This window comes from Chlorocebus sabaeus, chromosome 21 (genome assembly GCF_047675955.1).
Source record: "Chlorocebus sabaeus isolate Y175 chromosome 21, mChlSab1.0.hap1, whole genome shotgun sequence".
In the NCBI taxonomy this organism is placed as follows: Eukaryota; Metazoa; Chordata; class Mammalia; order Primates; family Cercopithecidae; genus Chlorocebus; species Chlorocebus sabaeus.
This window is the reverse complement of record NC_132924.1, coordinates 128907768-128928414: the sequence shown is the minus strand read 5'-3', so window position 1 is coordinate 128928414 and position 20647 is coordinate 128907768. Positions and strand designations below refer to the sequence as shown.

The 20647-nt window shown below is 41.5% G+C and overlaps 1 protein-coding gene across 4 annotated transcripts in view; it reads left to right on the top strand.

Annotated features, from left to right (window-relative positions):
* Nucleotides 1-13134: 13134 nt before the first annotated feature.
* Nucleotides 13135-20647, top strand: part of LOC119621561 (uncharacterized) — a 30301-nt gene continuing 22788 nt past the window's right edge. For 2 of the 4 annotated variants that reach the window (XM_037991041.2, XM_073009547.1), the window contains exon 1: nt 13135-13802. The gene's annotated coding sequence lies outside the window, so the exon portion shown is untranslated. The other 2 variants (XM_073009549.1, XM_073009548.1) reach the window with 1 other exon arrangement.

Below are 20647 nucleotides of genomic sequence, written 5' to 3'. Positions count from 1 at the left end.
CAGCAGAGATTAACATTTGAGTCAGTGGACTGGGACAGGCAGACCCACCCTCAATCTGGATAGGCCACCATCTAATCAGCTGCCAGCACAGCTAGAATAAAGCAGGCAGAGGAACTTAGAAGGACTAGACTGGCTGAGTCTTCTGGCCTCCATCTTCTCCTGTGCTGGATGCTTCCTGCCCTTGAACATTGGACTCCAGGTTCTTCAGCTTTTAGACTCTTGGACTTACACCACCAGTAATTTGCCAGGGGCTCTTGGGCCTTCGGCCGCAGACTGAAGGCTGCACTATTGGTCTCCCTACTTTTGAGGATTTTGGACCCTGACTGGCTTCCTTGCTCTTCAGCTTGCAGATGGCCTGTTGTGGGACTTCACCTTGTGATCGTGTGAGTCAATACCCCTAATAATCTCCCTTTCATCGACATATCTATCCTATTAGTCCTGTCCCTCTAGACAACCCTGAGCAATACAATATCTTCAGCCTTGGGCACTGGCTTATGATTTAATGGAGTGATAAGTTATTGAGCATGGTCATTATTCTCTAGGAAGAAGCTTCTAGTGTCCAGATTGATATTCTGCTTCCTTACAAACTGTATATTCTAGAGGTATAGATGACAAGCTTGAAGGAAAATAGGTCAACAGTACTTAAGATAAGTAATAGTTTAATCAATCTGAAGGTAGTTTCTGATGGCTAATGTGTAATGGTAATATATTACTTTTAAAATTTCCCTTTAAAATGGTGTAGGCATTTAGAAACGCTATTGTATAAATTCCTTTTCAGAGATGCAAATACTCATTTTATCTCTCCTCAATAGTTATGTCTATTAAAATAGGCCATAATAGAGTTTTCATATTTTCTATAATTTTTGTTGTGGACTTAGGACTTGGGAAAAGTCCCATATTACATTGTGGACTCAGGAAAAGTTGGTGTGAATTTAAACAGGGAACTCATGGGGCATAAAAAAATATAGAAGCAGCTTTAAAAATTATCAGTCACATTATCACCTTTCACTTCATGAGCACTAGGTCCATGAAAACAAGGTAGGTCATCTCTACATTTCCCAGGGTATACGAATCCACCAGGTGCCTCTGGAGCAACAGCAAAAAGCAGCCAGTCAGAGGTACTTTCAATTTCCCATCTGCTGCGCTGAAAAGGCTGGGATGTGCAAAGGGGGTAGCTTCTGGTCCTTTTGTTACTTAGGCATGGAAAGTTAGGGTTTTCCTTTTAATTTAATTCTAGGAAGTTGGTGGGAGATGGCCTTAGGTTCCCTGCCTCCAGACCCTATTCTCCTACCTCAATATTACCCCCAATACAATAAAAATGTTTTAAAACAAAAGAAGGCTCAATTGGTATTAGCATTTCTGCACCCAGCATTGGAGGGACTATAGGAAGTCAGGACCTCACGGGCTGACAGACCTGAAGAATGAGGAGGGACCAGGTGCAGGGGTCTCAGCATGTCCCCGGTGGGTGCCTCTAAAGGAGAGGGAAGCGGTAGGTTGGCTGGAACTCAGAATGTTTGGGATTTGTGAGGCCACAGAAGCTGCTCTGATAATGGCAGAACCAAAGGTAAGAGAAGACGTCCTCGAGGAGAGGGGTGACGAAATTCTCAGTTTACATGTGGGGAAACTGGGCATTAGCTAGACCAGAGCAACAGAACTGACAAGCAGCCCCACAGCCAGGCGTCAGTCTCAAAGGAAAGACTATTTTGTTAAGAGCCGTAAAAGCAGTGGTTGGTGGAACTGACAAGAATTCTTGACAACTAGTGCTTAGTCATGATAGTACTATGCCCACATAAAGAAAAAAGAGAGCTCCAAGTTTTAAAAATTAATTTATACACAATAAAGAATTACATACCTAGTACTATGTATGTAATTTATGCATAATAGAGCACTAGTGTCTTCAATCTCTAAAGAATTGGAGAGGCTCAGAAGTTCTTTCCCCCTCGCCACCAAAAAACCCTATCTACTGCCTTTCTTCCACTAAAGCAATCTATTTTTAGGCTACAGCAGAGGAAAAAATGACTATCACTCTTGAAGTTCAGAGGATTTAAAAAAATTATTGGTGCCATCATCCTAATTTCTACTATTTTTTTCCAGCAGCCATTGTATTGCAGCTGTATTTTTGGTTTAAATAAGCCTTGTGGGTGAGTCTAGAAACCTCGTCACCACTTATAACATTGTTTTTATGGGAAAATGTTTTTAAATTGAAGTAACTGAATTAAAAATAAAGTGATGAGATGAAAACAATTTTTAATAAGGGATTTCATGCTTATGCAAACCTATTTTTATACAATAAAAGCATCTGTACAGTCTTGGCCAGTAGCTTATAAATAAAGCACATAATTCTTATTATTATGGTTACTTACATGTGGCTAATTACATTATATGACTTACACTTAAATATTCCATCAAATGGTCTGTATTCGTCTCTCTGTGCCTTTGAGCTCAAACTATTATTCCGCAGCAGGCGATAGGCAGAGAGTGGAATGAGATGCCACTAGTTGGTTATGTAAGGCTCAGCCCAAGTCTAAAAGCTAGGAATAAAATCAAAATTACTTTCACATGAGTTGGCCACGTTTTAAGTTGTACCAGTGAGCATAATGCAGTGGATAGAAACTCTTGAAACTGTAGAAGCTCTAACCCAGCCCGCCCCGACCTGCAGCCCTGTCAACACATCACAATACTTCCTTACCACTCCATGCCCACATAGATGGCTCTTGATTTTAATGATGGACCCTTTAACTGTACATAAAATAACTAATGGAACAATGGATTCCAACATCGATCAGTTTGGTAATGGGAGTGAGACATCAACAAGCTCATTATAATGCTCTAAGCGCAATTATTCTTTTAGATCCTCTTTATTTTCTTTTAATGTTTCGTGGCAAGCTAAAGAGCTAAGAAATTGCAAATGTGGAACAGCACATAATTCTTCTTATTATTTTAATTAAATAACACTCTCTGTGACATGTCATGGTAATTATCCCTTCCCCCTACTCTTCTTTTCCTGTTAATTTAGTTCCTAAATTCATTTCTGAACTATGGACTTTAACAGAGAGTTGTTTTAATGAGGTCTTTAAAAATGCGAGTGCTGTTGATAAGCTTGCTTTTAAGATTCATCTTGAATGTGACAGACATCTCAGGTAATTTAAAGGTGATTTAATGAGAGGCCCAACATTTCTTGTGAAATAATTAGGAAAATAATGGAACTATTTAGTAGTAATCCAAGCCTTAGCAATTTCCTTTAAGTCTTGATTTCTATTCTATTGTGATCTTCTCTGATTTGATTTCTTGTCTTGACTCTGATCCACTAGCTATGATCCAAACGTTTTGTAAGTTGTCAATTTATGTTGTCCTGGGAGTACAGCCCAGGTGCAGGGAAATGCCACAGGCACCAAACCCAAGGCAAATTAGGGATGTCGGCAAACGCTGTCTTTTCCTTAGGCTGCTGCAGACTCTGCATGTCTCCTTGCGTGATGCCCCAACTTTTAAAATAATATATTTCTGATATTTTAATTCAGGTGGAAAAAAGGGGAGTTATTATGAACACTGAATTTATATATCCTAGAAGAAATAAGACATTGAAATCACATTTCAATATCTGTGACTTAAAATCTCTAACACTGGGCCAGTAGAGCATATGTTCAGGAATGCTGTGGTCATTCTCTGAGTCACGTCAGCCTGAAGGTTCAGGGCCATCTCCCAACCCAGCCCTGAGGGAATCCATCAGCCAAGCTTGTTGATTTCTTTTCTTTTTTCTATTTGTCCATTAGGCTCCATCTCTATTTCCAGCATCTGGGAGATATCACCTTGATCCTTCCAAAAAGGTTGTATTATGTTGCTGTCCTTTTCCAAAGGGAGGACGGGATGGAGCAGTGGGAAAGGCTCCCAGGAAGCATTGTCTCTTGTCCTGATGTGGAGGCCTTCCCAGGTGGCAGATTGCCAAGCAAGGGAAGGAATGGCTTGGCCCCAGGCAGGATCCAGTCTCCTCTGAATTCACCAACCCCGTGGTATTCACTCTCCTTGGTATCAGGCTAGCTTAAGGCTCTTTGCACAAATCTTCAGCCTGCAGCTCAGTGTTTTTGGTGTGTCCACAGCCATCCCCATGAAGCCTCCCCATGCCTCTTTCTTTCAGCGCCCCCTGTAGTAAGCACCATCCCACAGGTCATGAGCTTGTATTTTGCTTAATTTGTTATTGCTTCTACAGCCCTCACAGTGCCTTGCATAGAATATCTATATAATATTTAGTCACATTACTCTGTAAAGGAAGGAAGGCTGCAACATGCATCCCTTTTGATGAAATGTCAACGTCCAAATACAGATCTCTGGACTTGGGTCTTACCCAAGTAATTTAGTTCCTAATTCATTTCTGAACTATGGGTCTTACCCAAGTCCGGAGATTTTTGTTTCTAAGGGTATCTTTTAGTTTATATTTGTCTTTTGTTATAAATTTGTACTTGTGCTCTGAAGGCCTTTTATTCTGAAATGTTAAAATATTAAATTCAAAGCAAACTAGTATTTACCACTGTTCGTTAGAAACTAAATGACCTGTCGTGAATCACAAATTCAACCTTTTCACCCAGGAGTCATCTTGAAGAGTGAGATGCCACACATTTCCGTTATAAGGGTAACTTCCATAAGCCCACTGTGTTTAGTGCAAAGGAAGAAGCTGAATGATGTTAAATGTCATTCATGATTTACCAGTAATCAGTGAAATCACAGTTTAAAATGTTCGTTTATTTCACACTTACAGCTGAAAGTGGGGGAGAAAGAGATACTGGTTTCTCTGCTCCTGTAATCACCTGCCCAGTTTTTTGAGACAGAGTCTCGCTTTCTTGCCAGGCTGGAGTGCCATGGCGCAATCTCGGCTCACTGCAACCTCTGCCTCTTGGGTTCAAGTGATTCTCCTGCCTCAGCCTCCCGAGTAGCTGGGACTACAGGTGTGTGCCACCATGCCCAGTTACTTTTTGTATTTTCAGTAGAGACAAGGTTTTACCATGCTGGCTAGGATGGTCTCAATCTCTTGACCTCATGATCCGCCTGCCTCGGCATCCTAAAGTGCTGGGATTACAGGTGTGAGCCACTATGCCCGGCTGTGTTCTTGTATTATGATCTTTGCATAAGCAACAGTGCCTAACTCAGTAACCTGGACAGAGTAGAATTCACAAATGCTTGCTGACTTTTGAAAAAGAAGGTAACTGCAGACATAATGACCTCTCCCTTGCAAGAGACCTGTGAGGGGCACATGAGGCCAGAAATCATGGTTACCCTTTTCCTACTTGTTTTGCCTTAACTTTTATGGACTCCATCAGCTAAGATTTCAAGATGAAGAAGTGACCAGACCTCAGCATTCTTCATTCCCTTGCTCTTCTGACCCTTAGCAGTTGAACATTTTTGTCATTTTTCCCCCAATTTTGGATGTCACAGAAGCTGAGTGGACATCCAGTTTTCTAAGCAGATTTTTTTGGTTGGTTTTGCCATTACCTTTTGAAAAGAAAGGGCTAGGGGCGTGTCTCAACAATATTCTTGGAAGGAAAATTAACAAGAGTCACAAGCTACAGAGATGGTTAATGGCTATGATAGTGGCAGGAGGCAGACAGATCCTAGGCAGTCCCAGGAAAACCTGACCTTCAGACCAAAGACAGTTCAAAGCCTGAGAACCCAGCCACAAGTTTCAGATAAATCCACAAATGAGATTGAGAACCTCTCTCCCCATTTGATGCACTTTCCTCTGATAGATTCCCATCCTTCACCTATTTTACACATACCTACCCTTCTCTAATTAGTTTTTTACCCCGTGATTCCCATCTTTGAGTGGTACCTTTTTTGTAGCCTTTTTGCATACTCACAAACCAGTCAGCACACACTCCCCCATTCTGACCCCATAAAAGCCCTGGACTCAGTCACACTTGGGGACTCCCTGCCTTCTGGTAGGGGGTGCTACCCAACTTGGGTCCTCTCTATGCTGAGAGCTGTTTCATTGCTAAATAAAACTCTTTGCCTTGCTCAACTGCCAGCTGTCAGCATAACCTCATTCTTCTTGGATGTGGGACAATAACTCGGGACCTGCCAAAAGCAAGTATGAAAAAGGCTGTAACACGGTAGCCCTCCACCCTCTGCCAGCGCCAGGGAGCCACCCCACATGACAGGAAGCAGCAACAGAACTAGACCAGCCCCAGAGCCATGGGCCAGAATGGGGCAGGCGGACTGAATGAGCTGTAACATAAACGGGCCCAGTGGGTGGGGTACCTCCAGCAGCCAGCCTGGGGCTGAGCAAGGCCTGGGCAGGGGCGTCACCAGCAATGGAGGTCTCCAGTTGGTGAAGTGACACCGGAAAATCCTGTGTCAGGTGGACCAGCATTGGAAAATGGTCCATTCTGGAGTATCCCACTGGGCCATATCTGTCTCCTAAGGCCAGGGATGGCTTTGTCCTCATCAAGATGACTTAATGTATGTTTCCAAGATCTGCTTTTGTCTGAATGTTCTAAGTAGTAAGTTGAAAGTTATAGTATTGGTATGGATTAATATTCAAAACCAACTACACTGCCCAGATTCATGGAGCAATTGTTCATCTTGTTCTCAGAAATCCTGTGGATACAATCAAAAGCAATCTCACAGTGTGTCCCCTTCTATTAATGTTGTTGTTGTTCAATTTTCCTGTTACTTTTATGATGTCTTGAATTAAAATGAATCCTAGCAGAAAGTTAATCAGTCTTGCTTCAGCTTCGAGAACTCAAGAGGAAGCACCAAGACTTTTTGTCAGGGAAATCGTGTGCCATCTATAAAGTAGGATCATTCCTGCCATCCTTCTTCTCATCTATATATTAAGCTCTGCAAAATCCCAAATTGAGTTTGACTCAACATATTTCTTGTAACCACATCATTTTAAAGGTTAATATCATTGGCCAGATCCTCATGGGATAAATCAATGAGATGGTAATTACCTTGCACAAATTTTTGGCTAAAAATGAAGTCCCACACAAAAGTGAAGCAAAACAATTCACATTTCAACTCTAAGACTTCTTAGCTGTGTGTACACAAAAGTATTATTTTACATTTTGGTGACCCAGATTTTCCATCTATAAAATGAGGATACAATTAGGAATCACCTCCTAGATTTTTGTGTGAATCAACAAGTTCACAAATGCTTTAGACAATCCTGGCTTGTAGTAAGCACTCAAGAAATATTAGCTATTGTCATAATCACTGTTATTTATTACCTAAATAGAAATACAAAATCTACAGATAATATTGCATTACAACGGGCTAACCATGTCAAATTTGAACCTAACTGGCCCTGAGCATACTTTGTAGATAGGATCATCTCAACCAACTCCTGAATGGGCTTCCCCAGGGTACTCCATACTATCTGCAAATCATAACTTTAAATGGAACAGTTGTTCTCAGTATCTTTTCTGTTATGGTCAGTTTTCTGTCCTAACCAAGAAGAATCCATATAAATAGAGAAAAAGTGTACTCTAAAATTTGTCTCCTTGCTCTCCCTGCCCCCAAATTATGTGATGCCATACAAAGCTGGAAGTAGTTTTTACTATTTTCATTTATCAAATTCTATGCACTGCAAGATAGATATAAAAACAGGACTTAGAGGGTAAAAGAATGGGAGAAAGTGAAGGATGTAAAGGATGTGGAAGAGAGAAAGGAATGGGATCTGTGCCCAAGATACACTGGCCATTCTCAGATTCTCTCCCCCTTTCCCTCCTTCACATCCCAACCCGACTGAACCCTCCACACAAGCTACGACTCTAACAGTAAAGCCCTCATTGGCCTCTCCTAGATGAGAAGTTCTGCTGTGGTCAAAATGCAACCAATTCTGTTTACTTTGTTATTTTGTTGTTCACATTTGTGACTTAGACAATGTTTAGAATGTCACAATTTGAAATTACTGGGTAAGTGGCAGATATTTTGACCTGACCACATATTTTCTTGTGCATAAATTAACCTGGATGTTCGGTTGAACATGCAAGTGTGTTTAGACACGTCAATTCCAAGGAAGTTCCAAAGAACTATTTTCTTTCAGAAGAGTTATGTGGCTTATGTTGTGTTTCTAAGGCGCTGGTCTTTCGGTAGGCTGCTGCAGGCTAAAGACGTGATAAATCTTTTCCATTGATCTTTTTATTCTACAACCCATAAAAGAAAATGCTAGACTCTCCCATTCATTCCTTTCTCCCTCTCCCATCCCTCCTCCCCATCTGCCCCCAGCCTCTCATGTGTGGTCATTAGAAGCAAACAGAGGACCACACTTCTACCTTTTAATTGGGTGTTTAACGGGACAGTGTTTGAAAGCAATTAATGGGGAAAAACATTTTTGTCCTGTTTTATCAATTGGTCTTCAAGAAAAATGCCTACCCAAGGTAATGATTCCGTGTGAGCCAGGAAACTGCTGTCCTTTTCAGTTTTTCCCATGTCACAATTTATTCATTTAATTCAGCTCTCCAAAATCACCACAGTGCCAATTATCTCTCTGTGTGTGGAAAATGAGTTCGGCCTACTTGAGTTTTTCCTTCATCTGATGCCTGCTTTTGGCTTTTCTTCTGTGCCTGAGTCATGTGCGATGCAAAAAAAAGGAGAGGATCTTCAGAAATATGTGAAGTGGTTAAAGTGGCTTCTTGGTACCTGCGAAGAGTCCCCTCGAAGCAGCTTAGGAGACAATGGCAGGTTGCGTCTGGCCGGGGTTTGTTTTGTCCACATGATCCATTTCACACGCACCCAGGCAACTGATGAATAGAGGATTAGCACAAGTTTTCACCTTATTGAAATGAGTAATTCAAAGCAAACAAATAGGGCTAACTAGTTAGAATATGAAATTAAAGATTCTCTAAGTCCCTTTGTTGTCCTGCAACTCACATTCACACTCAACGAAAAAATATGCAGATAGACACACAAACACCAGGTCACACGGTGGCCTCCAGGTTAGCCTGCTCGGGTGAGGCTGCATGTTGGAAACGCTAGGCAAATGGATGGGCACCGCACAGTGTGACCTCTCGCACTGTGAGGTCATCTGCATCTCCATCATAGGACTGGAATTTTAAAAGTAATTAATCTGTGCATTGAAAAACATGAAGATGATGCTCTGCTTTTAGGTTAATCTCTCTTGACACGACGTTTAAGTTTTTAGCCACCGTGACTGTTATAAAATCTGTCATTATATTGTGTAGAACAAACCCAGACAAATGCTGAAGCTAGGATGTCTTAAGTGCATAGTCTGTAGCTTTCTTGGTAGCCAGAATTTCTTTATGACTATTCTTGACTAGTTCGTCCCATTGGGGTCACTGTGGCAATTAACAGTGACGTAAAAGAAGCACACACATCCCTTTACAATCAGAGTCCCTGAATTTCAGTTTGTTAAAGGGTTGGATTCCAGAATATGAAAAGCCAGCATGAAAAGGAACTAACTTGATGAGTATTTCACTTCTCAATAGTTTTAGTTTATACAGTGACACTCACATCTGTCTTTAATAACTTCAATAGCCTGTTTATTTCTATGCACGCTCCGCAAGCAAAACCAGAATGTGAGCTCAATTTCCTATCCCTAATGGGATAGGATGCCTATTTCCCTTTCCTAATAGTCCAACGTTATTGAGCAATAAGGAAAATAAATTCTGAAAGGAAAAGTGACTTTTTTTTGATATGTTCATTTTCAGTCATTGAAATGAAAATTTTTGCAGATGCATAAAATCTTATTCTCAGTTATTCATTTATTTTTGGGCACTGAAAAGATGTCCAGCTTGTGTCTATCAAGGAGAGAAAAGATAAAAAGCAATAATGCCCAACTTTTGCAAACTCGTGACCCAAAGAGAGAGAACAGATACACAAATTCAAAAGCAATATCACGCAGTCTGTCATAAGTATCAAACTATTGGTGTTGACATTTAGAGAAACAGAGCAGGTGTAACTAGTAGAAACACAAGGTTCTTGTTGCAGAGTTGTGGAAGCCAAGATTATAAAGACAAGTTTTTAGGAAGATGGCTGAGAAATCTGCTGTATCTGGCCGGGAATCCATAAATGGAGTAAGAGGATGAAGGGGCATTTCAGGAAGTCATCCAGCACTGATGTGCAGATGAATTATATGGGAAGAGAATGTTTGCAGCAGAGCAGCTAAGATGCCATCCCACAGGCATGGAGCAATCAGAAGGCAGTTACGGACATTGCAGGAGGTGAAGTGAGGGATGTCAGGCTCCTCCAAAGAAACAGTCAACTGGATACTGGGAGGTGGAGTGGATGCATGAGAGACCATGCTACCCTGGGCTTGTAGGTCTCTGAGACCTCAGAGACACAATACGGTCTCCACCATGTAGACAGACTCAGCATATAGGAGAAACAGGACAGTCTCCACCGTGTAGACAGACTCAGCATATGGGACAAACAGGACAGTCTCCACTGTGTAAACAGGCTTAGCATATAGGAGAAACAGGACAGTCGCCACCAGGTAGACAGACTCAGCATATAGGTCTGAGCTTAGGGGCAAATGGGCTCATTCTGAAATGGTGGAACTTGTGTTGTTGATGGGAAATTCAAGCTGGAACGCCAGGATGGAGTTGATGGTGGAGGTTGAGTTGGAGACATAGATTGGGAAGTCAGCCTATGGGAGAGTAACCCAAGAGTAACCAAGGAACCAAAGGCAGACAGTGGGGAAATGCTGGGTGCTGTGCATCTGGCTAAATCTCAGGGCTGGGTGGCACGGGGAGGAACAGAGCCAGAGGAGTCCAGGAGACGTGGTGGTGGGGGACGCACACATTTGGTTTGGAGGGATGCTTGGACATGACAGGCAGTTCTCTGGATGCACAGTGGGGTACTCATGGCCATCAGGGGAGAAACAGCTTCCAGGACGACCCCTGCCGCCCACAGTGCTGACCCTATCTGCGCGGTGAGCCCAGCTTCTTCACCAATACGATTATCTTCACAAATTTCACAGCTGGAAAGTAGATAGAGGAACAGCTACCTTTTCCTTAAGATGAGCAAAATAAATGATCTTTAGTACAAAAAAAAATCTTTTTTGGCCTGAGACATGCACAGTAACGCTATAGTCAAACCCCGATGAGACAAGGCAAGTCGGGGATTTCAGAACCCAGTACAATTCTAATCTGTTCTTTGAGAATATGTTTTTGCTGTCACCAGTGACATATCTTTTATTTTTTGGCAAATTGAACTGGGTTTAGTTTTTGTGGTAATTGTAGTATAAAATCATCATTTTTAGATTTACATTTCAAATAGACAAAAATAAATGCGTAATGAACACATGCACATATGCAGATGATGTTTGTATATCTTGATATCACGTCTTACTATTATTTGTTTCTAATGAAGAATTACAAATACACTTGGCCCCTGTTTCTCCCTTTCTAGTAGACACTTTCACTAGTGCAGCGTTCGCCACTCCCACGCACAGTTTTATTCTTTATCTGCATTTTTGTGTATCTATAAATGTTATATAACATTAATTTAGAGGGTTGTTTTTAAGTTTTTACAGTTTATTACTCCTCTTGAGAGATGCACATGACAACCGTGGCTGAAGTCACGCAGGATCTCCCGTGGCCGCTCTACAGTCTCCTGCCTGCTCTCTGCTGGCACCAGCACCTGCCCCACAGCACCCCCCGCTTCCTCACTCTGCCCTTGCATTCCCTCTGCTGCTTCTTTGAGATCTTTCTGTCCTCAGACAGGCCATGTGTTGAAAGTCTATGTCCAAATTCATTTTTCTTTGCATAATTCCAGGAACCCCAAGTCATGCCTAAGCCAGTGGCCTTGTCACCTCCCAATGGGATATGAATCCACATACGAAGATGACATCTTCCACGTCTTGTGTTCTTCAGTTTAATTAGATCTCACTTGTCAATTTTGGCCAATCTACCCATCTGACAAAGGCCTTATATCCAGAATCTACAAGGAACTTTAAGCAAATTTACAAGAAAGAAACAACCCCATCAAAAAGTGGGCAAAGGATATGAACAGACACTTCTCAAAAGAAGATATCTATGCAGCCAGCAAACATACGAAAAAAATGCTCATCATCACTGGTCACTACAGAAATGCAAATCAAAATCACAGTGAGATACCATCTCACGTGTCAGAATGGCAATTATTAAAAAGTCAAGAAACAATAGATTGGTGAGGCTGTGGAGAAATAAGAATGCTTTTTCACTGTTGGTGGGAATGTAAATTAGTTCAAGCATTGTGGAAGACAGTGTGGTGATTCCTCAAGGATCTAGAACCAGAAATATCATTTGACTCAGCAATCCCTTTACTGGGTATACACCCAAAGGAATATAAATCATTCTATTATTAAGACACATGAATGTTTATTGCAGAACTATTTACAATAGCAAAGACATGGAACTAACCCAAATGCCCATCAATGATAGACTGGATAAAGAAAATGTGGTACATATACACCATGGAATACTATGCAGCCATAAAAAGAAATGAGATCATGTTGTTTGCAGGGACGTAGATGAAGCTGGAAGCCATTATCCTCAGCAAACTAACACAGGAACAGAAAACCAAACACCGCATGTTCTCACTCGTAAGTGGGAGTTGAACAGTGAGAATACATGGACACAGGGAGGGGAGCACATACACTGGGGCCTGTCAGGAGGTGGGGGAAAGGAGAGGGAGAGCATTAGGACAAATACCCTAATGTATGCCTGACTTAAAACCTAGATGATGGGTTGATGGGTGCAGCAAACCACCATGGCACATGTATACCTATGTAACAAACTTGCACGTTCTGCACATGTATCCCAGAACTTAAAGCAAAAAAAAAAAAAAAAAAGAGTAGTTTTTTAACAACTGCCTTCATTTTTGGCATCATGTTTTCAGCTGTGCCCACAACAGTTAAGTATGTATCCTTAGCTAGTTTGTCTTTCTGTGTCCCACATCTGCATTTTCACCTGCATCTCTGCTATTGTTTTTGTTGGAATGTATTCACTATGAGCTCCCTCAGAAAGATTTAAACACTGGTAAATTTTCAAAATCTGAATCTGAAATATATTATTTTTATCTTATTTTTGTGCTTGTATCAAATTTTAACTAGGTGTCAAATTCAAGCCTTCATATAATTTTTCTAATAACATTTAAAGGCATTATTTCATTCTCACATAGCCATGCCGTCAGTAACTAATTTCATGTCAGTCTGATCATTGCACTTTTGTACGTAAGCTGGTTTCTTCCTGAGTCTATGGCTTTTCTGGAACCTTGGTAACCTGGAATCTCTGTAAGTCATGTGAGGGAGTGGGCATGCTTGGCACCGTGTGGCCTCTTCCATGGGAAACTCAGAGTCTTTGTTTATACAGCAAGTCTTCTGTCATTTCTCTGATCATATCTTCTCTTGTTCCACAGCTGTGAACATGTATGGATCTATCTCCCACTTCTTTTAATTTTTCTCTCATTTTCTTCTTTTTTTTGCATTGTCTTCCGTGAAAACAATTTAGCTCCAGCTTCTAGTGTCCTAACCTATTTTGAAAAATTGTTTTGCAATAGCCATTTCAACTTTAATTTCTTTTTTTATTTATTGCTTATTTGGGGGACAAGTTCTTGCTCTGTCATCCAGGCTGGAGTGCAGTTTCACAATCACAGCTTACTGCTGCCTCGACTCCCCAGGCTCAAGTGATCGTCCCACCTCAGACTTCCAAGTAGCTGGGACCACAAGCGTGTGCCGTATGTCTGGCTAAGTTTTAAATTTTTATTTTTTTTTGTAGAGACAGGGTCTCACTATGTTTCCCAGACTGGTTTTGAACTCCTGGGCTCAAGTGATCCTTCTGCCGCAGCCTCCCGAAGTGCTGGGATTACAGGTATGAACCACCATGCCCAGCCTGTTTTCTTAATTATTATTGTTTCCTTTATTTTCAAGCACGTGTCAGTCATAGTTCTCAGCATCTGGAAGTATGACAGGTTAGCATGTTTGATGTTTAAAATATTTAATTAATATCTATAGTTCTTTGCTTTTGTTAATTTTATTTCTTAATTGACAAATAATAATTGTATATATTGATGGGCACAACCTGATGTTTTGATATATGTTTACACTGTGGAATAATTAAATCAAGCTAATTAACATATCCATCCCCTCGCATACTTATCATTTCTCTTTCAGCAATTTTGAAAGGCACAATGCATCATTATTTATAATCACTTTCTGTGCAATAGATCACTAAAGCTTATTTCTCCCGTCTAACCAAAACTGTTTACCCTTTGACAGACATTTCCCCTTTTCCCACCCAATCCTCCCGCCCCCACCCCCAGCTTCTGATCACCTCCCTTCTAATCTCTACTCCTATGAGTTAAACTCCTTTAGATTTTTCATCTGAGCGAGATCATGCAGTATTTGTCTTTCTGTGCCTGGCTTATTTCAGTTACCATAATATCTTCCTGGCTCACCCATGTGGTAGCACGTGACAGGATTTCCTCCTTTTTTATGGCTGAATAGTATTATTACATGGTGCCATTGTATCACATTTTTCTTGATCCATTCATCTGCTGATGGACGCTTACACTGATTCTGTGTCTTGGCTATTGTGCATAGTGCTGCAGTGAACACAGGCATGCAAACACCCTTCCGCATACTGATTTCAATCCTTTGGGTCTATACCCAGAAGTTGGATTGCTAGACCATATGGTAGTTCTATTTTTAGTTTTTTGAGGAACCGCTGTACCGTTTTTCATAATGGCTGTATTTACTAACCCATTTTTTAATCCGGCTCTTCCTGCTATTAGAACCTTCTACTGAAGTTTTTGTTTGTTTTTACGTTCATATTTTAAATTCATAATATATTTGATAAATTAACTTTCATATCATCTATTTGTATGCATGAGCTATCCTTTCCAGTTTCTCTGAATGTATTTTTTAAATATTGATTTTGGCACGTTTCTTCATATTGTTTGTTTTCCCCAACACTGAATGATCCTCTCCCTTGTTGTGGATACGGCTTTCCGGACGAGGCTGTGGGTTGAGCAGATTTCACTGTGGGAATAGGTTCTCCTTGCAGGGAGTGCAGGGGCCCAGGCTCAGGCTGTTTACGGGAGCAGTGAGAGGGGAATGGGGGTGGCCCCATGAGCATCCGTCCATTGAAGGGTGTTAGCCTTCTGGGTGCAGGAACGCCCTCTTCGTGACGGCTGTGACTTTGCCTGAGCACAGGATTCACAAGTCACAAAAAGATATTTGCGGATCTTACCTAAATGGAAACGCCGAGGCCAGCAAGTTCGGAAGCAGGACCCTACTTTGTGATTAATCACTGATGTAATGAGACCCTGGGCTCCTTCTTCCAGCCTGTGATGTCTCAAATTCTATTTCTATTCTCACTGAATTCCATGGGAAAAGCCACTTTCCCCCAGGTTCTTTCTGGCCTGGATGGGACTGCTGACTCTTTGGTTTTCATCCTCCAGACGGTTCCATTCAGTCCATTCAAGAGATATCTTCCAGTGATTCCTTACTGCTCTGCTCTGCGGGTGGAAGCCTTCCGAAACTCAAATTTTAAACATTTCTTTTGTCATTTCAATGGGATTTGAGGAAGCAGGAAAAGTGAACACATGCTAATTCAGCCACCTCTTTAAAGGCTTCTCTTTTATTTTTCTCCATATCCTCTTCTCTCAGCACCAAAGTCTACTGGAAGACCTGCTCCTTCAAAAACATCTCATACTTGGGGTCATTCCTGCCAGCCCCAGCGCACTAGTCTGTGTGCACAGAGTGACACACTGGTATGACAAAGATGTATTTAAATTGCCCCTCAGCCTCGCAACCCCTCCCCAGCTCTACTGATGCTCAGCTTGAATGTCTTTTAAAGATCTGCTGGGAATATCAATACCCTTTTTTCCTTTCTTGAGTTGCAAACTCTTCAGATCTGTAATTTCAACCCTATCTTGTCTCAAAAATTGTAAAAGTTTCTAATTGAATGATAGTTCACTTTTAATTTTTCTAGCAGTGCTATGTACTGATCTATTCCCATTTTTATCTTTTTCTAACATTTCCATGTTAGCTCTCAATAAATATCAGCTATAATAATCTCAGGATCAGATCTAGCAATTATTGAGTGTTTGTTACTTACCAGGCACTTCTCTAAGTGCTTTACACATATTAACTCATTTAATTGTCTTATCATCTTCAATCTTATAAGGCATTATTGAGAGGCCAAGTGATGAGTTCAAGGTTATAAAAGCTACTAAGTACAGACTTGGGATTTGGAGAGAAGAATTATTAACACAGTCTGCAATCTTAAACAGAAAACCTTTTATATTTTCATTTTATTAATAATTATACACATCATTTTTCCTTTAAAGTTTTCTACTGTCTACAATTATTCCTCAATAATACTAATAAAGTAATACATAGAGTGAGAGAGTATAGTCATAAGCTGACCCCACTGGGTACCAGTTAGGATTAGTTTAGCTGCATGTAACAGTAAAACTTTAAATAATAGTACTCTGAACAAGATCAAAGTTACACAAGATCAGTTAATCAGGCTGTTAATTGTGTCCTCTAAAAAGACATGTTGAAGTCCTAATCCTCAGTAGCTCGCAATGTGACCTCATTTGGAAGTAGGGACATTGCAGATGGAATTAGTTAAGATGAAGTCATGCTGGAGTAGAAGGGCTCTTAATGTGATATGACTGGTGTCCTTTTATAAAGAGGGAGATTTGGACAGGACACAAACACACGGGCAGAACAGTAGGTGACCATGGAGACAGAGACTGGGGTGATGAGTCAACAGCCAAGAAACACTAAGAATGCTGGCAAAGGCCAAACACCAGGAGGGGCAAAGAGAGCTTCTCCTCTGTGGGCTTCAGAGAGCACGTCCATGCTGACTTTCTGCTTCATGATTTGTGCTACTTTGGGTGACTTTGCCATATTCTAGGGCTTCACTCTCTTCTCATCCCCATTCAGCTAGTAGATAGGAAAAGAGAGGTGGTGGAGGAGCCCTTAGGAGATTTTTGGAAGCCAGGCTTGAACTGGTAGCCACCAAGTTTATTTCTTCCTCTAGGAAGAACACACATATAAAGTCCATGGTTAGGTATGGCAGCCCCATTATGTCACTGGCCATCTTTCTGGTCTTCTGCTCAGTGTTCATAAGGACTGGCTTCCATCCTCAGGTTACCTCATGGTGAAAGGTGGCTGCCTGAACTCCAGCTATCACGTTTGTGTTGCAAGCCACAAGCAGGAGCAAAAGCAGAACAACTAAAGAGCTGTGCCTCTGGCTGAGTCAGCTTCCTGTAATCCCCCCTCTGGAAGTTCATTTAACATTTCTACTCACATCTCACTGGGCTTACTCATAGAACTGCACTTAACTCCAAAGAAGGCTGACAAACATCCTCTTGTAGCGGGTAGCCAGGTGTCTTGCTAAAACAAGAGACTACTGGGAGAGGAGGAGCAATATGGTTTGGATCTGTGTGTGTCCCCACCCAAATCTCATGTTGAAATGTAATCCTCGGTGCTGGAAGTGGGGCCTGGTGGGAGGTGATTGGATCATGGGAGTGGTTTCTAATGATTTAGCACCATCCCTTTGGTGCAGTTCTCCTGAGAGAGTACTAACGGGATCTCATTGTTTAAAAGTGTGTTGGCACATCCCCCGTCCCTCTCTTCCTCATGTCCTGGCTGTGTAAGACGTACCTGCTTCTCCTTCACCTTCTGCCATGACTGTAAGTTTTCCGAGGCTTCCCCAGAAGCTGAGCAGATACTGGCACCATGCTTCCTGTACAACGTGCAGACCATGAGCCAATTAAACCTCTTTTCTTTATAGATTACCCAGTCTCAGGTATTTCCTTATAGCAGTGTGAGAACAGACTAATACAGAGAGAATGGATACTGGGGGGCAACCAGCAGCCCAGATCTCCACTACTAACAGTTTTTACTTCCCTGGCACAATTTCCCAGGAAAGCAACAGCCTTGTGGGCAGGCTGAGCTGTTCTGCTGGATCTGAAGTTAAGCTGATTTGGGTTCTTTCTCCCTTGGTAAAGTGCCTTAACTCTTAATTGACTTACTATCATCAGTCCATAAGTCAGTAAAAATAACTCATGTAATAATTTTTGAATAAATTGAACCAACTAGAACATTCTTGCTATAAGTCATATGTTGGCACTGTTTTTGCCCAGAGAGTAGGTGGTATAATGTCCTAGAATAATTAACTGGTCTAGTGATACACTGATCCTATATCAAAGCCTCAATCACAAAAAGAAGATTTTTAAAATTCCTTGAAACTTTATTAAGTAAGATAAATTAATTATAAACATTACAAAGCACTTTTTTTGAGACAGAGTCTCCCTGTGTCACCCAGGCTGAAGTGCAGTGACGTGATCTCAGCTCACAGCAACCGCTGACTCCCAGGTTCAAGTGATTCTTGTGCCTTAGCCTCGCTGAGTAGCTGGGATTACAGGTGTACCCCACCACACCTGGCTAATTTATCTATTTTTAGTAGAGATGGGGTTTTACCATGTTGGACAGGCTGGTCTTGAACTCCTGGCCTCAAGTGATCCTCCTGCCTTGGCCTCCCAAAGTGCTGGGATTAAAGGTGCGAGCCACTGCGCCCAGCCCCAAACATGATTTTTTTGATTCAATAATGAAAGTCTTTCTTTTTTTTAACATGCTCTTCATTAGCTTAAAGTTTTAGAAGTTGTGGGTTTTCACTAAGTTCTTTTTAATTTAAAATCAATGCTTTCTTTTTTTCCTAGTAAAAGTAGAAGAGTAGAGACAGATTTACAGTAATAATAAGAGTCTTGCCCCTTGCCTGGCTCTTCAGCCCCAAGTAACCATTCCCGACCACGCTTGGGCACGCTACCATATATGTACGTGTATTTGCACATATGCAGAATCTTTTTTTCTAAAATATAGAAAGATAAACGTTATTCTGAAGCTTGCTGTCTTTGGTTTCTGAGACACCTTCACTCTGTCTCCATGGAAGTTCATATAGATTTGCCTCATCAATCCAGACAGTCATAAAACATCCCATTGTATAACTATATCATGGCCCATTCAAGTAGGTTTCTATGCAAAACATTTATTTCCAATATTCTGTAATTGCACATAATGCTACAATAACTGCCACTCACACACCTTTGCCTATTTGTGTGAGCAGATCTATAGGCTGAATTCTTAGTGGTGAAAGCATTGGCTCAAACACCATGCACACTTAGATTTTATACATGATGTTGCACTTCCCTCTGAAGGACTGTGTGGATATAAATGATTGTATTCCACTCACAGCGTGTGACAGTACGTTTCACCCCACGGGTGAAACCATGCGACTATACTCATTTTTAACCTTTGTCAATTGGAGAGGAAAAAATTTTTATATTGCTGCCTAAAAGAACGTAGTTGATCATCTTTAGAAAAGCAGACAAGGAATACGCATAATCAGTTCTCAGAAAAAATTAATGCAAATAGTCATGCACCTAAACTCTTAAGCTCAGGAGCCTCAGCCTTCCTCCGGTGTCAACACTCGCTGCACTGAGCCCCGCCGAGAACTCCCAGACACCTGCCGGTCTCCCCCGCACTTGCCTCATCTCCAAAGATGGGAGAGGTGTCTCTTGATGTTTCCATCATTCATCAACTTAGGCTATTACAAAGCTGTTTCATAGTTTGGACAAGAGCAAAACAAAAACCATTACATAAACATTACATAATGGGAACATTTTTATACTCATTTTAATTTTAAAAGAGGAGTGACTTATTTTTAAGTTTTTAACATTTTGAAGGGCTTGATTTATGCATGTCAAGGTGAGGAAGAGAATTGCCAGGAAATGCAACATAACCAGGCATACTTAAATGAGCGTCCAAAAGAGGAGAGCAATACAGTCACTCCCCACCGGTGAGACTAGTAGAGAAAACAAGGCCAACGAGCATTTTACATAAATTTATCGACAATCATTTCAAAATTAACGATTAAGGGGAACTCAAGGATGATCAAAAAAGCATTCTTCATCTGTTGAGATTCCTATAATGAAGGTAAAATGTGCTTTTCTACAAATCAAAGTCAACAATAAATATTTATAGCTGTGCTAAGCACCGTGTTAGGAAGTTGATGAGATGAAAAGTTAAGATGTGTTTTCTGGGCCAGTGTATGTTGCAGAAAGTACAAGTACACCATCTTCCCCACCATCTGAGTGCAAGGGATGGAAGGAGGGAGACAAGGAGAGTGGCCTTGTTTATCGAGGAGGGAGCTCCCCAGAAAGCCAACACTGGAAGACTGGTAAGCAGGACGCGTAGGAGGAGAGGCCCAGGACTCATACCCAGGGGAAGAGTGAGGCAGCAGGATTGGGCGGAGGGAGGTGCTGAACTTGGAATGCCACCACCAGACCTCAGTCTGGCCACGGGAGCTCCAAGGCTGGGTGGTCAGTGTGGCTTATGCAGTCCTGAAGCAGTCTTCTGACGTCTCAGTCCATGCAGGCTGTGGTAACAGAGGACTGCAGACGGGGCAGCTTATAAATAACAGAAATGGATTTCTCCCAGTTCTGGAGGCTGAAGTCCAAAATCAAGTTGCTGGCAGATTTGGTGTCTGGCAAGGGCTGTCTCATTGTCTTGTAGAGGACACTGTCTTCCTGTGTCCTCACAGGATGGGTATGGGGACAGAAAGAGAGACTATGAGCTCCCTGGGGTCTTTTATAAGGACACTAACCCCATGCACGCGCACTTTGCCCTCATGACTTAATC